The 21,097-nt window shown below is 42.0% G+C and overlaps 1 long non-coding RNA gene across 1 annotated transcript; it reads left to right on the top strand.

Annotated features, from left to right (window-relative positions):
* The first annotated feature begins 33 nt into the window (after nucleotides 1-33).
* On the top strand, nucleotides 34-19,122 carry LOC131132867 (uncharacterized). The gene is made up of 3 exons (XR_009130449.1): nucleotides 34-1,579; nucleotides 4,742-4,876; nucleotides 18,979-19,122. It is a non-coding gene; the product is annotated as an uncharacterized LOC131132867 (long non-coding RNA).
* The last annotated feature ends 1,975 nt before the right edge of the window (nucleotides 19,123-21,097 follow it).

Here is a 21,097-nt window from a genome sequence, read left to right as displayed (position 1 = left end):
TTCCAGTGTGCAAATATGTACCTTTACATGTATATTTATTCATAGTATATCATATTTAATGTTTGTTTTATTGATTTATATTTACAGTAAGTGCAAAATAAGCTTTTCCTAATGCAGTAATAGCAAGAATAAGATAAGGCCTCAATCATTGCTAGCTTGATTTCAGGCAATACAATATAGTTTTTATGTACCTCTTTCCAGGTGTTTGTTCCTCCATATGAAGAATTTACACTCACAAGTGTGTCATCGAATGTTTAAAAGTGTTGTTGAACATATCCAAAGGGATTAATAAAGTATTCTGTCGTAATGACAAACGAGCTAATGCTAAAGCTAACTGCACTAATGCTAACGTTGAAGCTCCGTCTAGGTGTAATAATGTGCAGGGAAAGTACGCAGATAGGGTTGTAGTTTGTTGGGATTGGGTGGGTTTGTTGTTTATTGTCCTTTATTGCTTGAATGCTGAAGTTTCTTCCAGAATTATCTCTTATTTCGCTATGGCGCCAGATGCAGTTACCTTGTGCTGCCAGTAGGAGGCAAGATGGCGTCATCATTATTAGCAGGCAAGTAGAGACAACATTTTCATACCGAAGAAAACAGCTTTGTCATTTAAGTGAAAAAGTGTATTGTTAACATCACGTTAAATTTTTGCTCAAATTTTCCCCCATTTTCACGTTTTTTAAATTTGGCAAATAGTTAAAACATTCTTCCTAATTAAAGAAATGCTCCCTTTTTGTAATGTAATGACGTTATTCTCACACTATTGTAGCTTTTTTTAACCTAATTTTCAAAAAATGGCAATTTTATTTTGTTTTGTTCTCATACTAAGTGTATAAATGATATCAAATGTATTAATTGAAGAGTAAACACTTGGCAGAAGAAAAATATTCGTCATATCCTGAAGTTAGATCCCTTAAAAAAAACAACCAAAAAAACCAAGTGGTGCAGTACCAGAGTATTCCGGAAGGGGTCAGTGTGGCAGTGCTTTACGCGGCTCCGCTTGGCTGCGGCGAGCAAACGTGAAATGTGACTTTCTCTCTCAGGAGGCTTTTTGGTGTCTGCCAGAAGAGTCGCCGTGTTTGCTGATGATAATGAAATTCATTAAACAGACAATCATTTTCGCACAGACACCATGCCACTTCCTCGTCTTCCTCCTCTTCCTCTCCTTTTCCGCTTCATCTTCTCACGCGTGTTTCTTCTTCTTCATTCACCGCCGCAACCTCCTTTTAACGTCATTGCATGCCAAGATCCTCTATGTGACAGGAGCACTCGAATGTTTTTAAGAACCCAAAAAAAATGTCACTCAAAGATCATCTGCTGTTTTTATCAACCTATTGCAGAAATGCTCGTCAAAGATCCTCTACATCTTTTTAATGCCCCTGTAAAAATCACTAGTCAGAGATCGTCTACCTAACAGGAGTACTCTGCTGGTTTTGAGGAACCTACTGCAAAGATCTTCTTTTCAACAGGAGTTTAAAATGTCTGCCAAAGATCCTGTATGTGAGAAGAGCACCAGCTGTCTTTAAGGAGAGTGAAAGACATTCCCAATGGCCTCCTTCAATCATTTCTGACCTGATTTCAGGTAAATACACGCTAGTTTTATGTTCCTCTTTCCAGGTATTTGTTCCTCCATGTGAATCATTTATTTATTAACTCATGAGTGTGTCACTGAATGTTTAAAAGTACTGTTGAACATATGTATACGTGTTAAGTTAATGAGTTAATTAAATGTGTCATGACGAACAAGCTAATGCCAAAGCTAACTGCACTGCCGAACAAGCTAACGTTTATGTTAACGTTAATGCTAAAGCTAACTTCACTGCTGAATGAGCTAACGTTACTGCTAATGTTAATGCTAATGCTAAAGCTAACTGCACTGCCGAACGAGCTAACATTAATGCTAACATTAATGCTAATGCTAAATCTAACTGCACTTCTGAGCGAGCTAACATTAATGCTAAAGCTAACAGCACTGTCGAGCGAACTAACTTTAATGTTAAAGCTAACTGCACTGCTGAACGAGCTAACTTTAATGCTAACGTTAATGTTAACGCTAACTACACTGCCAAACAAGCTAACGTTAATGCTAACATTAATGCTAATACTAAAGCTAACTGCACTTCTGAGCGAGCTAACATTAATGCTAAAGCTAACAGCACCGTCGAACAAACTAACGTTAATGATAAAACTAACTGCACTGCTGAACGAGCTAACTTTAATGCTAATGTTAATGCTAATTCTAAAGCTAACTGCACTGCCGAATGAGCTAACATTAATGCTATTACTAAAGCTAACTGCACTTCCGAGCGAGCTAACATTAATGCTAAAGCTAACAGCACTGTCAAATGAACTAACGTTAATGCTAAAGCTAACAGCACTGGCGAACGAACTAACATTAATACTAAAGCTAACTGCACTGCTGAACGAGCTAACTTTAACGCTAATGTTAATGCTAATGCTAAAGCTAACTGCACTGCCGAATGAGCTAACATTAATGCTAACATTAATGCTAATGCTAAAGCTCCATATGGGAAAGCACACAGATGGGGTTGTAGTTTGCTGGTTAGCTAGCATACGTGTGTATGTTTGTTTTTTATTGTTTATTGTATGCTGAAGTTATTTCCAGAATCATCTCTTATGTTAGTTTTTTTTTGTCGTTAGTGTTTCTTGTTAAATTATATTTTTCTATCGTGTCGCAGGCCAATACAAACCACGCGGGGCCGCACTTTGCACAGCCGTGTTGTAGAGCAACATTTACAGTCAGCAAAGCGGAAGATGACAAGTCGACTATTTTCCATTTTCAAGGCTGAGCGGGAGAAGACAATAAACGCGTTGAACACTCGTCTTGGGAAGATTAGCTCATTTGTGACACGGCGCTCATGCTAATGTTGTTAGCCAGACAAAGAAGCTAGCAAGCGTAAAGACAACAAAGAGTCTTGACAACGGAAACCACAATAAGCAGGTCTCGCTGTTTTGTTGCATGCATTTTGCCTCGTTACTCCGACGTTGGAGCCAATCATCAGCTTCCTTTTCTGGATGCTAACATCCCGGAAAAGGAATAATTGACACCAAAAAGTGCGTCCATCTCATTTTATTTTTGGAGGAACGTCTGGCAACCCCACTGTAGTTGAAAGACAAATGAAGCTTTCTACGATTCATTTTCAGAAAGCACGTTTTCTTTGTGTGTTGTTGTTGATGTACAACACGCAACACCTTCATCAAGATGGATCGCCGATCCTGGCAAAGTATGCGCTACAGGCGACAGCGCCGACGCGTTTACAAATGGCTTTCATCACACGTAGACACCGCTGGATTTATTGGCGAGACGCCGACATGGACGACACCATCTCGTAGCCTTTTCCAACGCACACTTCAGATGCGCTTTACACATAGATGGCGTATATCACATACAACACGGATGTCCACTCTGTGGGCTTTTTAGTGGGCCCGGGAACCTTCAACAGCAAAAATGGAAATATCAGCAGTCATTATATAAGAATAAAGTCAAAATATTATGAAAAAAGATTTTAATAAAGTAATTTTAGTTAAATATTAGGATGAAAAATGATTTCATTTAAGTAGCAAAGTTAAAATATTGAAAAGTTTTTTTTATTGAAAAATAAAACAAAATTAATTTGTCGTTCTTGTGTTCTAATGTTCCAAGATAAATTCATAATAACAACTGCAATAAAGTTGCAGGAAAAACTATTGAAAGAAAAAAGTTAAAATAGTTGGAAAATAGCTGCAATTTTATGAAAATAAAGTCATATTCTATTGAGGAAAAAGGCACAATTTAAGATAATAACATAATATTAAGATGGAAAATAATGTCATTTCTTCCCAAACGTAAAATATAATTTTTTTTCAAGTCATAGCAACCTGAAAATGCTTGATTTTAAGATGTGTAGCAAAGCCTGTGCACATACAGTATTCCTGTTGTATACATGTTTCTTTCAGAGAACATTGTAATCTTCACTTTCTCTTTGTTGTTGTTATGTCATTCTTGTGTTCTAATGTTCCAAGAATAAATTCATAATATGATGGCAATAAAGTTACAGTTGCAGGAAAAAACTATTGAAAGAAAAAAGTTAAAATAGTTGGAAAATAGTTGCAATTTTATGAAAATAAAGTTATATTCTATTGAAGGAAAAAGGCACAATTTAATATAATTACATAATATTAAATATTAATATGAAGACATAATATAAAAATTCATTCATTCATTCATTTTCTACCGCTTTTCCTCACGAGGGTCGCGGGGGTGCTGGAGCCTATCCCAGCTGTCTTCGGGCGAGAGGCGGGGTACACCCTGGACTGGTGGCCAGCCAATCACAGGGCACATATAGACAAACAACCATTCACACTCACATTCATACCTATGGACAATTTGGAGTCGCTAATTAACCTAGCATGTTTTTGGAATGTGGGAGGAAACCGGAGTACCCGGAGAAAACCCACGCATACACGGGGAGAACATGCAAACTCCACACAGAGATGGCCGAGGGTGGAATTGAACCCTGGTCTCCAAGCTGTGAGGTCTGCATGCTAACCACTCCTCCACCGTGCCGCCCCCATTCCCAAACATAAAATAGATTTTTTTTTTCAAGTCATAGCAACCTGAAAATGCTTGATTTTAAGATGTGTAGCAAAGCCTGTGTACATACAGTAGTCCTGTTGTATACATGTTTCTTTCAGAGAACATTGTAATCTTCACTTTCCTTTTGTTGTTGTTATGCTAATTTAGAGTGGCCGGAGCAGGAGGGGATAGAAAAGAAGAACAGCAACAACAACAACAACAACAACTGCAACAACATGGCTGGTGTTTCCTCCGTACCGGATGTGTGTACTTTCCTTCTTTCAGACTCCATGATGTCATACTGTAAGTGTATACTTTTTAATTCTACTTCCCGACCAAGGCGCTGTCCAAGGTATGAAATTGAAAGAGGTGGCGCTGTCCAAGGTGGCGTTGTCGCTGCTCTCCAATGTAAAGTGGGTGATTGTCTACAGACCCGATGCAAAGCGCTGCTGATTGGCTGCACATTTCTTGGGGGAGTGCATCGGTGCGTTCCCTACGATGTGCCGGCGATGAAAGTGTTTTATCTGCATCGTCTAAAAATACTGCCATCTTTTTAACCTTCGCCAAAGCCCCAGCGTTTGCTCTTAAAGCTCCTCGGAGACGAGAGCGCATAATGGCGAGGAAGGGAACATGAAAGCAGACGTCTTTGACATCGTATAAAGATGGCGTCTTTTGATTCTTAGTGAGCCGCCGGATGTACTTACACTGTATGTGTTTTTATTCCCGAGAAAAGGACTCATTTGTGTTCTCCCAGGACTAGAAGGAACAAAGACGGCTTGTGTTGATGAATTCCCACCCAGAGCTTTTTCCGTATAGAAACACCTCTGAAGGTTTTTTTTTTTTTGGTTGTAATCGGTTTCATTGTATTTGTAACGATGCGCCGCTGGGGCCTTAAAAAAAAAAAAACGAGCCGCGGGCTGCGAGTGTCTGCACTTTGGACACCCGTCATGTAGAACATCCACGCTTTCCCGTCCCATGCATTTCCTTCCACGCCGAGACGCAAATTGGATCGGACCATCTGTTTGTCGTCGTTGTGCACCCGGAGGCTTTTGCTGGGCTTGCCTCATCAGAAGCAGCAAAGCAAATGTTTGCTGGTGTGAGAACACACGGGTGCGTCTGCCTGGTGCATACATCACAGCGGCCCGGTGCGCCACCGCCGCCGCCGCCGTACGCTGCCTGCTTTTTAACTTTCGTGGGAGATGGCAAACGTTGGGAACGCGGAATGTTTGCCTTCAATCAGCTTCATGCAGGCTTGGAAGAGACAAAAAGGTGGGCTGCCATGAGAGGATGATGTGTCTTTAGATACCCGAGCATTTGTCTTTGTGTCTTTACATGGCGGAACAACACTGCCGTTACAGTCGGGAGGCGTGGGTGCGCCGACACACTTCCATCTCAGCCCTCCCGAATTGTCTGACTTCATTTCCTGCGTTCGGTTATCTTGACTTCTTCTCAGCCTTTCTGTGGGGATGCTGCTCAAACATCTCAACCTTATCCATCTCACTCTTAGGTCACGGCACAGGGGCACGGGGACCCCGGGGCAGGGGGACCCCGGGGCAGGGGGACCCCGTGGCACGGGGGGCACGGGGACCCCGGGGCAGGGGGACCCCGTGGCACGGGGGGCACGGGGACCCCGGGGCAGGGGGCCCCCGTGGCAGGGGGACCCCGGGTCAGGGGGACCCCGGGGCAGGGGGCCCCCGTGGCAGGGGGACCCTGGGTCAGGGGAACCCCGGGTCAGGGGGACCCCGGGTCAGGGAGACCCCGTGGCACGGGAACCCCGGGTCAGGGAGACCCCGGGGCACGGGGGCCCCGTGTCAGGGAAACCCCGGGTCAGGGAGACCCCGGGGCACGGGGGCCCCGTGTCAGGGAAACCCCGGGTCAGGGGAACCCCGGGTCAGGGGGACCCCGTGGCAGGGGGACCCCGGGTCAGGGGGACCCCGTGGCATGGGAACCCCGGGTCAGGGGGACCCCATGGCACGGGAACCCCGGGTCAGGGGGACCCCTGGTCAGGGGAACCCCGGGTCAGGGGGACCTCGTGGCACGGGAACCCCGGGTCAGGGGAACCCCGGGTCAGGGGGACCCCGTGGCACTCATTTCCTTACATAGAAAAGGCAAATAAATATGCGTTCATGCTTCACGGATTGTGAATGATGGGTAAAATCGGCCAAAAAGTGCACTTTCCCCTTTAAAAGGCAGCAGCTGTACCATTACACCACCTGGGACCAGCATTATTTTTCTTGATAGAGTACTACTTTTTCTATATTTTGACTTGTAAAATTACTTTATTTTCCATCTTTGCAGCATTATGACTTTTAAACAACACATATTAATATTTTAATATTCCAACTCTGTGCTACTAAAATGACTAAATATAGTTATTTTTTTTAATAATTTTAAATAATTATTAATTTTTATTAATTCATGGTTTCTTCTTGTCACAAAAAAATCTCAAAAGAATATGACTTTTTTCTGTTAATACATTGACTTTATTCTTGTAAAATTCTTGTATTTTTGCCATTTTGGCTGTTTTTCAACTTTCTTGGCATTTTTAAAATTCAGTGACATACTTAATTCTTACTTTTAATACTTTTAATGCAAAACTTTTCCATAACCAAATTTTCTAAAAATTACAACTTCCTTTATTGATTGAATATTATGTATATATTATATTTTTATATGTGGCTGGTTTCAGTTATGTCGACACAAGCGGTTGTCGATCGGGTCGATCCGAGGGCCGTTCGACTTCCATCGGGATCCCGCCGTCGCGTGTCGCATCGGAGAAAAGTCTTTGAGATGACATAATCCCGGCTCAAAATGTTCCAAGTCAAACATAAACAAACAAACATGGCTGACAGCAGCGATAAGCCGCTATTTGTTTTGTTTGGGGAATTCAACTGTTGCCAGTCCCGACAACGCGTCTAATCTTTATTGGCACGCTGGCGTTGGTGTTTACGTTGGACCCAATAACGTGATGGCCACATACTCATCTCCAGGCGCTTGACTGGACGCAAGAAAGCTGAAAAAGTGGCCAGTTTTGTTGCTAAGCTAAGCTATCAAGCTAAGCTCAATGACAATGCATGATATGCTGCATGCTGCTCTCCCTCGTTTAACCCGGTAGGACAGAATAATCATCCATTTCATATCCATGTAAATGTTGGTATCCATGTTTTCCCGAATTAAACCGCAGCTCATCATAGTACCGGCAGCACTCGTGCAGCCCTGTGCTTGACTAAACACAATTCTTTGCCGCTCCCTTGCTTAAGACGCCAAACGTGTTGACACATTTCATGTCCAAGCTGCGTACCAACTGAAGCAGTATTGTCCCCTGACGTATATAGAGTAGTACTACATCATGATATGCAGTTTTAATGTACTTCCACCATCACTGGGACCACTACTAACCCTAATAATGATAAATGCGCTGCTTTCGGGGGCGCCCGGCGCTGGGTAGCGACTGTAATGCAGCGTACTGTACGGCGTGTCGGCGCTGGTGTGATGGATGGAGCTGGCCCACATATCCTCACTTTCATCTCTGATGGATTTTTGGAGCTTAAAATGGGAGAGGGAGGAGATGAAGACGGATGAGCAAAGCGGGAAGGATCGGAACTAAGAATAGGAGGAAGTGGAAGCGGGATGATTTACTTGCCGGGGCGCGCGTTGAAGATGTTGGTCAGCATCCGGCTGCGGCGAGTAGGTCTCAATCCCCCCTCACTCCCCCCACTCGCCTCGTCAGGCTCATCAAGCGATGATCCAGCTGTCGCCAAGAGGTAGAGCATATGGCGGGATTAGCATATCAAAGGTTTAGCATCAGCCACGCTAACCTCTGGAACAATGTAAATAATGACTTAGATCACATATGGCGGTATTGACTTACCTGGCTAACCTTAGCTTTCATCATGACAAGATGATACAGGGGCCAGGATTGCCAATACCCGTTCCGATATCATTTCCAGACACTTTCTACAGAACAGGAAATAGGACTTCCTGTTCCTTCCTGCTTTCAGAGTGTTTGCAGCTTATTTCTTCCTCATTATGATTTTTTTGGTTAATATTCACACAATAAGGAAACAGAAATACGGTGTAACGTCCATGACGCGTGTTACCTTCAGGATTTCTACTTGTGTATTTTTTAAATCAACGCACCTTGGGGAACTATTGTTTTCCACCTTGTTTCTGTGTGCGTTTATTTTAATTTTACCTAAGCGCTCGTGACATTCCAATTACAATATTAAATACTCCTGAGAAATGAATGTTTATTGCTTTTGATACGCTGGCATTATTACTGGCATTATTATGTCTTAAACAAAATGGTCTCCAAATAATAGCTAATCACTTGGACGCCAATCATCGTCATCGTCCAGCAAAATTAGTTAACCGTGACCGTATACCTTCACTGACGACTTGTTCCCGAAGACACCAGCACCCTCCTCTTCTTCCAGGAGATATTTCCTGAATTCCATGGTATCGATACTAGCTATATGCCTCAATTCTAGTCCCTGTTCCATAGAACAACGGCAAGCTAAGGATGCTAACAAGTTTCCTTTGTGATCAGAAGACATGAAGAACAGAGGTGGACTCATGCAGTGTATTAATAACATGACAGGACATGTATGCTAAATTTTGGCCTACATTTTTGACCTAAACCAAAACGCATGCTAACCAGGGCGGACTTTATCTAAGGTTCCACTTTGTTGATGGTGGTTAGATATTTGTGAAAATAATCAAAATCACACCTGAGAAATATTGATCTCATCGCCATAGTATCGAGCCGATACTGATACGACCCATGGTATCGATACTAGCTATACGTCCAACTGTTCCTGTCGACTCTCCCTGGCCTTTTTCTGCCGGGAGTAGTTGCTACATGCTACATGTTGTATGTATATTTATTCCATAGAACAACGGCATGAACAGAGTTCTCCCTGTGCTCCCCTGTCGCATCCAACATGGCCGCCGAGGCCCACGTACGATTCAGAGTTCAACGCCGCGTCTGGTTCACCCGAGATCACCATTCGCTCAGGCCGCCGTTAGCAAAGGAGTTTAGGTTAGCCGAACAGGAACAGGAAGTGGAAAGGAGAGTTGATTTGCAAGGATGTTTTGCTTTTTCCACGGGTTAATATGTTAGCATAAATGCACTTAGGAGGGACAGTTGGACAGTTTAGCCACTTTTAGCTTTTAGCTAGCACAGCAGGGAACCCGAGGAATGAAACAGCAAGCTAAATGAGCTTGGCCTCAGCCAGTGGCGTCATTAGGCCTATTTGAGGGGGTCTTCAGCCCCCCTAAAATGGCGACATCCATCGCCATTTTGTTAGCAAGCTAAATATGCTAACAAGTTTGCTTTGTGATCAGAAGACATGAAGAACAGAGGTGCACTCATGCAGTGTATTAATAACATGACAGGACATGTATGCTAAATTTTGGCCTACATTTTTGACCTAAACCGAAACGAATGCTAACCAGGGCGAACTTTTATCTAAGGTTCCACTGGATTTTGTTGATGGGGGTTAGATATTTGTGAAAATAATCAAAATCACACCTGAAAAATATTGATCTCATCGCCATGGTATCGAGCCGATACTGATACGACCCATGGTATCGATACTAGCTATATGTCCAACTGTTCCTGCCGACTCTCCCTGGCCTTTTTCTGCCAGGAGTAGTTGCTACATGCTACATGTTGTATGTATATTTACAGGGCTTGTGCCGCCTCGATTCTAGTCCCTGTTCCATAGAACAACAGCATGAACGGAGTTAGCCGGTCTGTCAGTTTTGGTGGGTGGAGGCGGGGTTACCACTAGCATACACACAGTGCATTAAATGTTGTTGTCTGAGGGGCAAAGGTGGCCCAGAGTGACAAGCAGATGAACGCTGTCCTGCAGTCGGCTCCAAACGCTAACATGATCATATTCATCACCGCCATTGATTTATGGACGCTCTGCAACTTGACGTCTCTATCGCAAACACGCTCTCGCTCTCCGTTCTTCGTCCTCCCTCGGCTGGCTTCTAGCTTATCTGGGAAACAATAGCGTGGCTTTTATGTCCGTACTCGCATGGACGGAAAACACCATCAATAGCAAAGTGACAGTTGGCGTCCTCGCCGCTTCAAAAGCTTTCTCTTCATGGTGCGAGCGTGTCGTCATAAATCAACATCGGAAGCATTTCTAGTAGCTTGTACTCGCGTGGTACATCATCCACGTACACAAAAGGTGATGTTCTACTACGCCAGGGGTCTCAAACTCATTTTACCTGGGGGCCACTGGAGCTAGGGTCTGGGCGAGACTGGGCCGCATCAGGTTTTCCAAAAAAACAAAACAAAAAAAACGCATTTATTAAAATCAGAAAAATGAATAAACTTTGCTTTGGTTCCAATTTTCTACAAGAAAAGCTCTGATAAAACATTCCACTGTTCTCAAAAATCTTACTTTTTATTTTTCTACACAAAATAAGATGAAAAATAAATAAACAAATCAAGAATAAAGAAAATCAATCAATCAGTAATAAATAAATATAATAATAATAATAATAATAATAATAAAACGGCAAATAATTAAAAATTAAGAAACCACATATAGTTGGTGGGTAGACAAATTATTTTTTTCAGATTAAAATTAAAAAGCATTATGAGAGCCCTTTTAGCTTTTGGCTTTTAGCTTTTAGCTTTTAGCTAGCACAGCAGGGAACCCGAGGAATGAAACAGGAGGCTAAATGAGCTTGGCCAGTGTCGTCATTAGGCCTATTTGAGGGGGTCTTCAGCCCTCCTAAAATTTTCTTAACCCCCCCCTAAATAATTTTATATTTTTATAAATTTTTTTATAGATTTTTTGACAGATTTCTGACAAATTTCATATAATGGGGCAAAAGCAGGCTAATAAGCAGGCTAATACTAGCCTACTACTACTACTAGTAATAGTAGTAATAATCAGAAGAAGAATAATGATGATAGTAATAATAATAGGCTAATGAATAAAATAATAATTTTATATTTTTTTAAATTTTTTTATAGATTTTTTTTTACAAAAAAAATCTGACAAATTTCATATAATAGGGCAAAAGCAGGCTAATAAGCAGGCTAATACTAGCCTACTACTACTACTAGTAATAGTAGTAAAAATCAGAAGAAGAAGAATGATGATAGTAATAATAATAGGCTAATGAATAAAATAATAATTTTATATTTTTATAATTTTTTTTATAGATTTTTTTACAAAAACAATTTTGTACAAAAAAAATTGTACAATTTTTTTTTTTTACAAAAAAATCTCTGCCAAATTTCATATAATAGGGCAAAAGCAGGCTAATAAGCAGGCTAATACTAGCCTACTACTACTACTAGTAATAGTAGTAATAATCAGAAGAATAATAATGATGATCGTAATAATAATAGGTTAATGAATAATATAATAATGATTATTATATCATATTATTATATCACTGGTTTTGCAGTGTAGATTGTGTGTACTTGTGTACATTTAATGGTGGTCTAAAACTATTGGGTATCTCTACTGAATCTGTTCAAAAGTGGGAAAGTTATATCCAGGTTCTTGTTCCTTATTTGTTTTTGGGATTTTTTGGATCCTGTGCATCTCCAGGGGGCTAAGCCCCCCCCGCCCTCCCCTGTACTCAGAACCTAGTGACGCCCCTGGCCTCAGCTGAGGGGGTCACGTGGAAGCTGTGGTGTATTTCCTCGAGACGCCGTCTTGTGACAGGCGCTGCAGACGTAACGTTTACTCCGATCGCTCATGCGTGTTCAATCAATGCGGCCGTCAGCTCAGAAGCAACGCTTCCTGACGGGCCTGCGTTCACGCTGCGGCGGAAAACAATCTCCTCACGTTAAGATCACCTGACAAGAAAAAAACACCACAACAAACGACACCTTCGCATGCAAAGAGAGGAAAGGCCATTTTATGATTTTATTTTCTATTTTTTTTAATGAAACCTAAAAATTTTCATGATTTGTATTCATTATTTGTGTATTTTATCTCTGGAGAGTAAATACTCGAAACTATGCTATACAAACTATACAGCGAATATTCTAGTGATGCAGTAGTACAGTAGTAGAGTCATAGTAATAATCCTAACAACTCATTTTACTACTCAAGTACCCGCCTAGGTTGACGTCAGCCTACATTTGTCGACCGCTTAACAGGAACAGAAGTCGTGTAGTTACATTCAAACCACTTCCTGTTGCTCGGGAGGCGGGGTTACCATGGTGATCACATGGATGGAAGGTGTTTTATCCAAAAGATAAAAAAAAAAAAAAAAAGCTTCTTTCTCTCCATGCGTTTTTTTAAAAGCTGCATCATTTGTCTCCTGCATCCTCTGATTAGGATTCAAGTGCGGCCCTGGGCGGGGGCTCCCATGAGAGCGGCTCCCGGGGAGTCGGGCTAATCAGATCACTTCTCGCCAAATGAGACCTCCGGGGAATGAAATGCCCAAACAAAGTGAAACATGGGAGTCTGTTTCTCCCGACAAGGCGACACGCTCCCTCTTATCTTCTTCTGTACTTCTGCCTTAAACACCAACCCCCCCTCCCCTACCCCCCACCCCGGCCCCCCAACACATCCCCAAACACACACCTCACCAACAAAACTGTTAAGATGCTCCCTCCTTCCTTTAGACGAGCAAGACTACACTTAAAGGATTCATCATGGCCCACATCATGATACCAATACCATCCGCCTTCACTCCACCACCTGAACATGCTGATATCATCACTTACATCATCATATCATCACCTACATCATGATATCATTACCTACATCATCATATCACCACATACATCATCATATCATCACCGACATCATCATGCCATGCTACTGATATCATTACTAGCCTTCCAGCATCATGATAACCATGCTACTGATATCATTGCCTACATCATGATATCATTACCTGCATCATGATATCATCACCTACATCATCGTATCATCACCTACATCATCGTATCATTACCTACATCATCGTATCATCACCTACATCATCGTATCATCAACTACATCATCGTATCATCAACTACATCATCGTATCATCAACTACATCATCGTATCATCAACTACATAATCGTATCGTCAACTACATCATCGTATCGTCAACTACATCATCGTATCGTCAACTACATCATCGTATCATCACCTACATCAGGGGTCGGGAACCTTTTTGGCTAAGAGAGCCATGAAGGCCAGATATTTTAAAATGTGTATCTGTGAGAGCCATATACATTTTTTTAAACATTGAATGCAATAAAATGTGTGCATTTTTATGTAAGACCAACAGTTTTAGATATAATGGGCTCTAATTATGTAGACAAGGCACACTACCCCACGCCAATGGGGTGTGGCCAGCATACTTTCGTGAGCAGCGCAGTGTCTAATAATAAATCAAATACTTGCTGCCATTAATGCAACTTCTGCTGCTGCATAGTTTTGAACCGTATTCAGTACACGTATTTCATTCTTTTGGCCATCTTCACCAGAAGGCTTGGTTCTGCAGCTTTAGCTAGGTGGCTATTTGACTAAAGGAGGAAAGTTTACATTTACATGTTTTTTTGACATCTCAATGACCGAGGTAGACTACCGCATTACCCAGTAATAATCAAGTTTTGGTGTTTGACCTGGAAAATATCATCCGGAAAGATGGATATGGTCGGCCGTATTGCAGTAGAAAATAGATGGACGAATTAAAATGCATAAGAAAGTTTTGATGTTTAATATTATTTTTAACAGTCATTTCTGTGATGTTTACCTTAAAATGTTAGCAAACATACATTTTTATTGTGGTAAATGCTTGAGAGCCAGATACAGTCATCAAAAGAGCCCTACCTGGCTCCCGAGCCATAGGTTCCCTACCTCTGACCTACATCATCGTATCATCACCTACATCATCGTACCATCACCTACATCATCGTATCATCACCTACGTCATTGTATCATTATCTCATATCATAACCTGCATCATGATATCATTACCTACATCATGATATCATCAACTACATCATGATATCATCAACTACATCATTGTATCATCAACTACATCATCGTATCATCACCTACATCATTGTATCATTATCTCATATTATAACCTGCATCATGATATCATCACCTACATCATCTTATCATCAATTACATCATTGTATCATCAATTACATCATCGTATCATCACCTACATCATCGTATCATCACCTACATCATCGTACCATCACCTACATCATCGTATCATCACCTGCATCATCGTACCATCACCTACATCATCGTATCATCACCTACATCATTGTATCATTATCTCATATCATAACCTGCATCATGATATCATTACCTACATCATGATATCATCAACTACATCATGATATCATCAACTACATCATTGTATCATCAACTACATCATTGTATCATCAACTACATCATTGTATCATCAACTACATCATCGTATCATCACCTACATCATCGTATCATTATCTCATATTATAACCTGCATCATGATATCATCACCTACATCATCGTATCATCAATTACATCATCGTATCATCAATTACATCATCGTATCATCACCTACATCATCGTATCATCACCTACATCATCGTATCATCACCTACATCATCGTATCATCACCTACATCATCGTATCATCACCTACATCATCGTATCATCACCTACATCATCGTATCATCATCTCATATCATAACCTGCATCATGATATCATTACCTACATCATTGTATCATCACCAGCCTCCCAGCATCATAACCATGCTACTAATCTACCTTTGGCCCCATGGCGGGTGATGTGAGCCAGCAGCATACAAGGTGCTTAGTTGGGCCAAACCATTTAGCAGAAGGACCAGAAGAGGGCAAACGTTTGCTGTGCGCCATCTTGCACCAAAACGAAAAGGGACTCGTATGAAAACTGGGGCGTACCAAAATCGATGTTTGATTGTTTTTTGGGATTGGATCGATCCCACAACTTGTGGAGTTGAGGGTGCAAGGAGGCACTGAGCAATTTACCTCAGGCGGGAGGAGCGTTAGTGTCCATGGAGCAGAATGAAAGTTGGAGCGGGAGGTTGATGGGATATTTATCTCCTCCATTTTTTTTTTATCTTGCCTTCTTTTCCCTCCGCAGACTTTTTCCATCAAGTGACTCCTTCCCTGCTTTGAGCGAAGGCGCCGGCGTTCGCCTCTCGTAGCGCGTCAGCCTTTTTAATTTAATACATGCTACCTTTGGGACGCCGGTGAAATTAAACGGGAACATCACGCCGCCCTCCCTTCCCTCCCAGACGCCAGACAACGTGTTCCCTCTTGGGAAAGCCGTGGATTTGACTGACGTGACAGTTAGACGCTTTGCAGCGGAACCTCCAAAGTCAAACACTAGCTTTCAGCTTGGGAAACATTTTTAAGAAATTCCAAGAAAACCGTGTAAAAAATAGTCTGTTCCAGGGTCAAACTCTCTTTTTCACACAGAGATCCCGCTATGTTCCTGCATCGGAGCCGTCACAGATGGATTCGGCTGACACTTTTACACAGAACAAAGCCCCACTCCAACGTATCCTAGCAACGGTCTTTTGCTAGGTGCCAAATGTTCCACGATGAGGCGAAAAAAGTTAGCGGTATCGGTTTGAAAAAAAAAAAAAAAAAAAAAGAATATTCACAGACATCCTGGAATTAGAAAGTTTTTGTATGCTTGTTTTTGACAATTGTTGGTAAAATTTTGTCTGGGGTTTCGAACAGTATGGCACATAACAAACTAGCGTGTACGCTATCAACAATAAGTTCCATTTATTCCTAATTAGCATTATTTGACTTTTATATTTTCTGTGTGTAAAAAAATTCTTATTCTTCGCTTTTTCTACATTAGTTTCGTCAAACATTTGGAAATCCCACTTTTTTGCACGGAACATTTGTTACGTGTATAGAGGCGTAAGGGAGGGTGCGCCACCAGGGTGCGCTCACGTTTAGCTTGATAGCTTCCTTCACCGCTGGTGGGCAATGGTAATTAAAGAGAAACAGGTTGTCATTTGAGCAGCAGTTTATTGCAAAGGTTTATCCAGTGAATCATGTACATGAAAAGGCCGGCCAATCACAGCTGATTTGTTGACATTAGAGTCCTTAAAGCTGATTGGTCGTCAGGAGGAGTTGATGGTTGGAGAAGGTGCTCTCCATGTTTGGCGTTCTCTCCTATCGACGTGACGCCGTATTGAGCGCGTGCGCTGATGCGGAGGGAATTGAAAGACAGGAGGCGGGCGCACCTCCTTCAGCCAAGCTTACAGTGGGGGGGGTCGGGGGGGCTTGTGTGGAGTCCAGTTCCAATCAATGAAGCCTTCAGGAGACGCACTCCTCCATTGACGCTAGCAGATGACACCTTTTAAAACGGGGTCACCAGCAGGTTTCTAATGGTAGTGCCCCCCCCACTCCCCCCCCCCCCCCCCCCCCCCACTCCGACCACGCTAGGAAAAGAAAAAGTGTCAGGGCAAATAATAGAAGCTCTTGTACGACGTTACATACTTCATTAGTTTCCTGGCGGCGGGGGAGGCGGGAAAGCGATGTTCCCATTAGCTTCTCATCACAATCACCTCACTGGGCCTTCACGCCGGGGGTCAAGGGTCAGCCCTCGTCGATAGCGGGGCCGACGCAAAGCAGATGGAGTTTAGTCAGGCTGGAAGTGAAGAAAAGTACCTTTTAGCTTTGTAGCTTCTTATACCACATGATTTGGTACAGAATCTCCTGAGGAGTGGTGGGACGTCCGTCCGTCCGTCCATCTGTCTGTCCATCCATCAGTCTGTCCGTCCGTCCATCCATCCAGCCGTCCGTCCATCTGTCCAGCTGTCCGTCCATCCTTCCAACCGTCCGTCCGTCCGTCCATCAGTCTGTCCGTCAGTCCATCCATCCATCCGTCCGTCCATCCATCCAGCTGTCCGTACGTCCTTCCAACCATCCGTCCGTCCATCCATCTAGCCATCCATCCATCCTTCCAACCATCTCTCCTTCCATCCTTCCAACCATCTGTCCATCCATCCAACTGTCCGTCCGTCCATCCGTCCGTCCTTCCAGCCGTCCGTCCATCCATCCATCCATCCATCCAGCCGTTCGTCCATCCATCCAACTGTCCGTTTGTCCATCCATCCAACTGTCCGTCCATCAGTCTGTCCGTCAGTCCATCCATCCATCCAGCTGTCCGTCCGTCCTTCCAACCATCCGTCCGTCTGTCCATCCATCCAGCCGTCCGTCCATCCTTCCAACCATCTCTCCGCCCATCCTTCCAACCATCTGTCCATCCATCCAACTGTCCGTCCGTCCATTCGTCCCTCCATCCAGCCGTCCGTCCATCCATCCAACTGTCCGTTTGTCCATCCATCCAACTGTCCGTCCGTCCATCTGTCCATCTGTTCGTCCATCCATCAGTCTGTCCGTCTGTCCATCCATCCATCCAGCCGTCCGTCCATCCATCCATCCATCCAGCTGTCCGTCCATCCATCCAACCATCCGTCCGTCCATCCATCCATCCAGCCGTCCGTCCATCCTTCCAACCATCCATCCGTCCATCCATCCAGCTGTCCGTCCATCCTTCCAACCGTCCGTCCATCCATCCTTCCAACCATCCATCTTCGTCCGCTTGTCCTTCTTGTTCCGCTGGAGAGACATAGTCCTGGTTGTTAGTCCTGGTATCAGATGGATACGTGTATGATGCCATTGATATCGTTTAGTCTCTGTGGTTTGCTGCGGGTACAGACGGATAAAAAGAAGTCCTATGGCCCGGGTCTCCGGCTGTAACGGCACCAATGTTGTGTTGAGTGTGTGTGTGTGTGTGAGGGGGGGGATTGGGGGGGCGGCCCGTACCGTGCAGGTGTTGCTAATGCTGTGGTCAGTGAGTGTAAAGTTTGACCTTGAGCTGATGGCAGCCCTGAAGCACCGAGGTGAGTAAGGAGTGCTGTCAACATGAGCGATGCGCCTCTGTTGTTGTTTTGCTAATAAAAGAAGCCATCACTCTCCACTGGACACTTAAAAAAAAAAAAAAAAAAAAAAAAGCAGCAACCTAAAGCCGGTGTGATGTGTTTACACAGGAAGTATCTTTGTGACATTTATTCCAAGACAAAAGCAGCAAAATGGCGCTCCATCATGAGCCAACAGAGCCTTTTATGGCTATGAATGGTCTATTTGGCATTTGGCTCTAAAGCGCCTCCAGGCCATGCAGATGTTTATTAGAGGCGCGGTGCGGAGAGGAGAGGAGTTCAGTGAACGCCGTTTCCTTTAACTGCGTATGCATTTCAAGCCGTCGTAGTAAAATATGGAGATTTACAGTTGCGTTTGAGTTGCTTAAACGCTGCCTCTAAATCTCGCTGTTGCGGGAGCAGACGCTGGGAGGGCGCCGTAAAAAGTCGGCGTGCTGTTTCAAATGTACGACGAACTCTTCTTTTTCTCTCGGCAGGACGCAGCGTGGTGGGCGCCGTGGCTGCACGATTTACCGCCACAGTGCTTTTACACAATTGCATGTGCCGCAGAAGAAGAATCGTCTGAAAGTAAAGTTGCGTTGCAAGAAGTCGGAATATTACGAAACGAAAAGCACGAGTTGCAGGTATGTTTTTTTTTATTGTATGTACGACTTTATTCTCGTTCAGTTCGGCCTTCCGTATTTCAACACATTTCTCGTATTGTTTGCAGATGGAAAAAAAATGACAACTTTATTCTTACAATACTGAAACGTTATTTTATTTTTATAAGTATTTATTTCTTTATTTGAAAATTATGACAAAAATGATTGTACAACTTTATTCTTTATTCCACGATCTTTTGTGCAAAATTTTTTCTTGTTAAAAAGTTTCATTACGATTAAAATGACTTACGTTTATATGTAAGTTTAAAATGACTTACATCATCTGGTATTTTTACGTTTTGACCCAAATTATATTATAATATTTTTTTCATTACAATTTTATTTTTATGATCCTTTTGATTTAATTTATATAATTTATGTAATAATAATTAGTTATTATTATTTTATAATAATATTATTAATATTATCATTATGAATATAATAATTTTTTATATGCCCACATTTATTTGTATTTAAATTCTGACTTGTGTTCCATATTTTTTTCATTCCAACTTTATTCTTATATTTCTCTTTTAACATATATGTATATAATATCATCTGTTATTTTTACGTTTTGATCCAAATTATATTAGAATATTTTTTTCATTACAGTTTTATTTTTATGATCCTTTTGATTTAATTTATATAATTTATATAATAATAATAATAATAACAATAATAAAAATTCGTTATTCATATTTTTATAATAAAATTATTAATATCATTATGAATATAATACTAATTTTTTATATGCCCACATTTACGTTTTGACCCAAATTATATTATAATATTTTGTTCATAACAATTTTTTTTTATGATCCTTTTGATTTAATTTATATAATTTATATAATAATAATAATAATAATAATAATAATTAGTTATTATTTTATAGTAAAATTATAAATATAATTATTAATATAATAATAATTTTTTATAAGCCCACATTTATTTGTATTTAAATTCTGACTTGTGTTCCATATATTTTTTTTCAACTTTATTCTTATATTTCCCTTTTAACATATATATATATATACATAATTCCAATGTGACACACATCGGTATCGGGAATTGAGAGTTGGTCAATACCGGACATCCTTAATCTTGTACTTTTATGATTTTAGATAACAGACCCCCATCCCCCCTCCCCCCTCCCCCCGCCCCAGAACGGCTTTCTAACATTACAGGATTTATTTTCTAAACACTGGAGACGGTGAGCGCAGACGATAGCGACAACAGGCCGCGTGTCTCGGAGGCTTCAGACGTTATTGAAATGTTTGGATATGTTGTGGCCGCGGCGGCCAGTTGACACTGACTTATGGCGACACCCCCCAGCCTCTTTGGCTTCCCCGCTTAAATGACAAATGGCCCCGCCTGTCAGCCAACATCTGTTATTGTTATTCAAGCGCGACGTGGACACGCGTGCAGCGCCGTGCGGTGCAGCACTGTGCACGTCTTGAAGGTCCAAACGCGGGTGGTCCGCTGCACAGCCAGCACCAGCAAACACCTTCATGTCCTCGTATTTCATCTGTGGCCTCCTGCTGCTTTTTACGACCTAAAGTCAATAATGTGACTATTGATTGCCGTGCGCAACGCCACCAGGGACTTCCTCTGGCGACCATGGAACGCTCCCAGCAAAATCTTGGAAGCAGAAATTTTGTAAATTGAAACATTGGAAACTAAAATGCTGTAAACTGAAATATAATTGCAAACAGTCCAAGCAGAAATGTTGCAAACCGAAATCCTGAAAACTAGAACTTTGTAAAGCGAAACATTGGAAGCAGAAATGTCGTAAACGTAAACATTGGAAACTAAAATGCTGTAAACTGAAATATAATCGCAAACGGTCCAAGCAGAAATGTTGCAAACCGAAATCCTGAAAACTAGAACTTTGTAAAGCGAAACATTGGAAGCAGAAATGTCGTAAACGTAAACATTGGAAACTAAAATGCTGTAA

The sequence above is a fragment of the Doryrhamphus excisus genome, chromosome 7, assembly GCF_030265055.1.
Source record: "Doryrhamphus excisus isolate RoL2022-K1 chromosome 7, RoL_Dexc_1.0, whole genome shotgun sequence".
Classification (NCBI taxonomy): Eukaryota; Metazoa; Chordata; class Actinopteri; order Syngnathiformes; family Syngnathidae; genus Doryrhamphus; species Doryrhamphus excisus.
The sequence above is the reverse complement of the archived record's forward strand: the minus strand, read 5'-3'. Positions and strand labels throughout refer to the sequence as shown.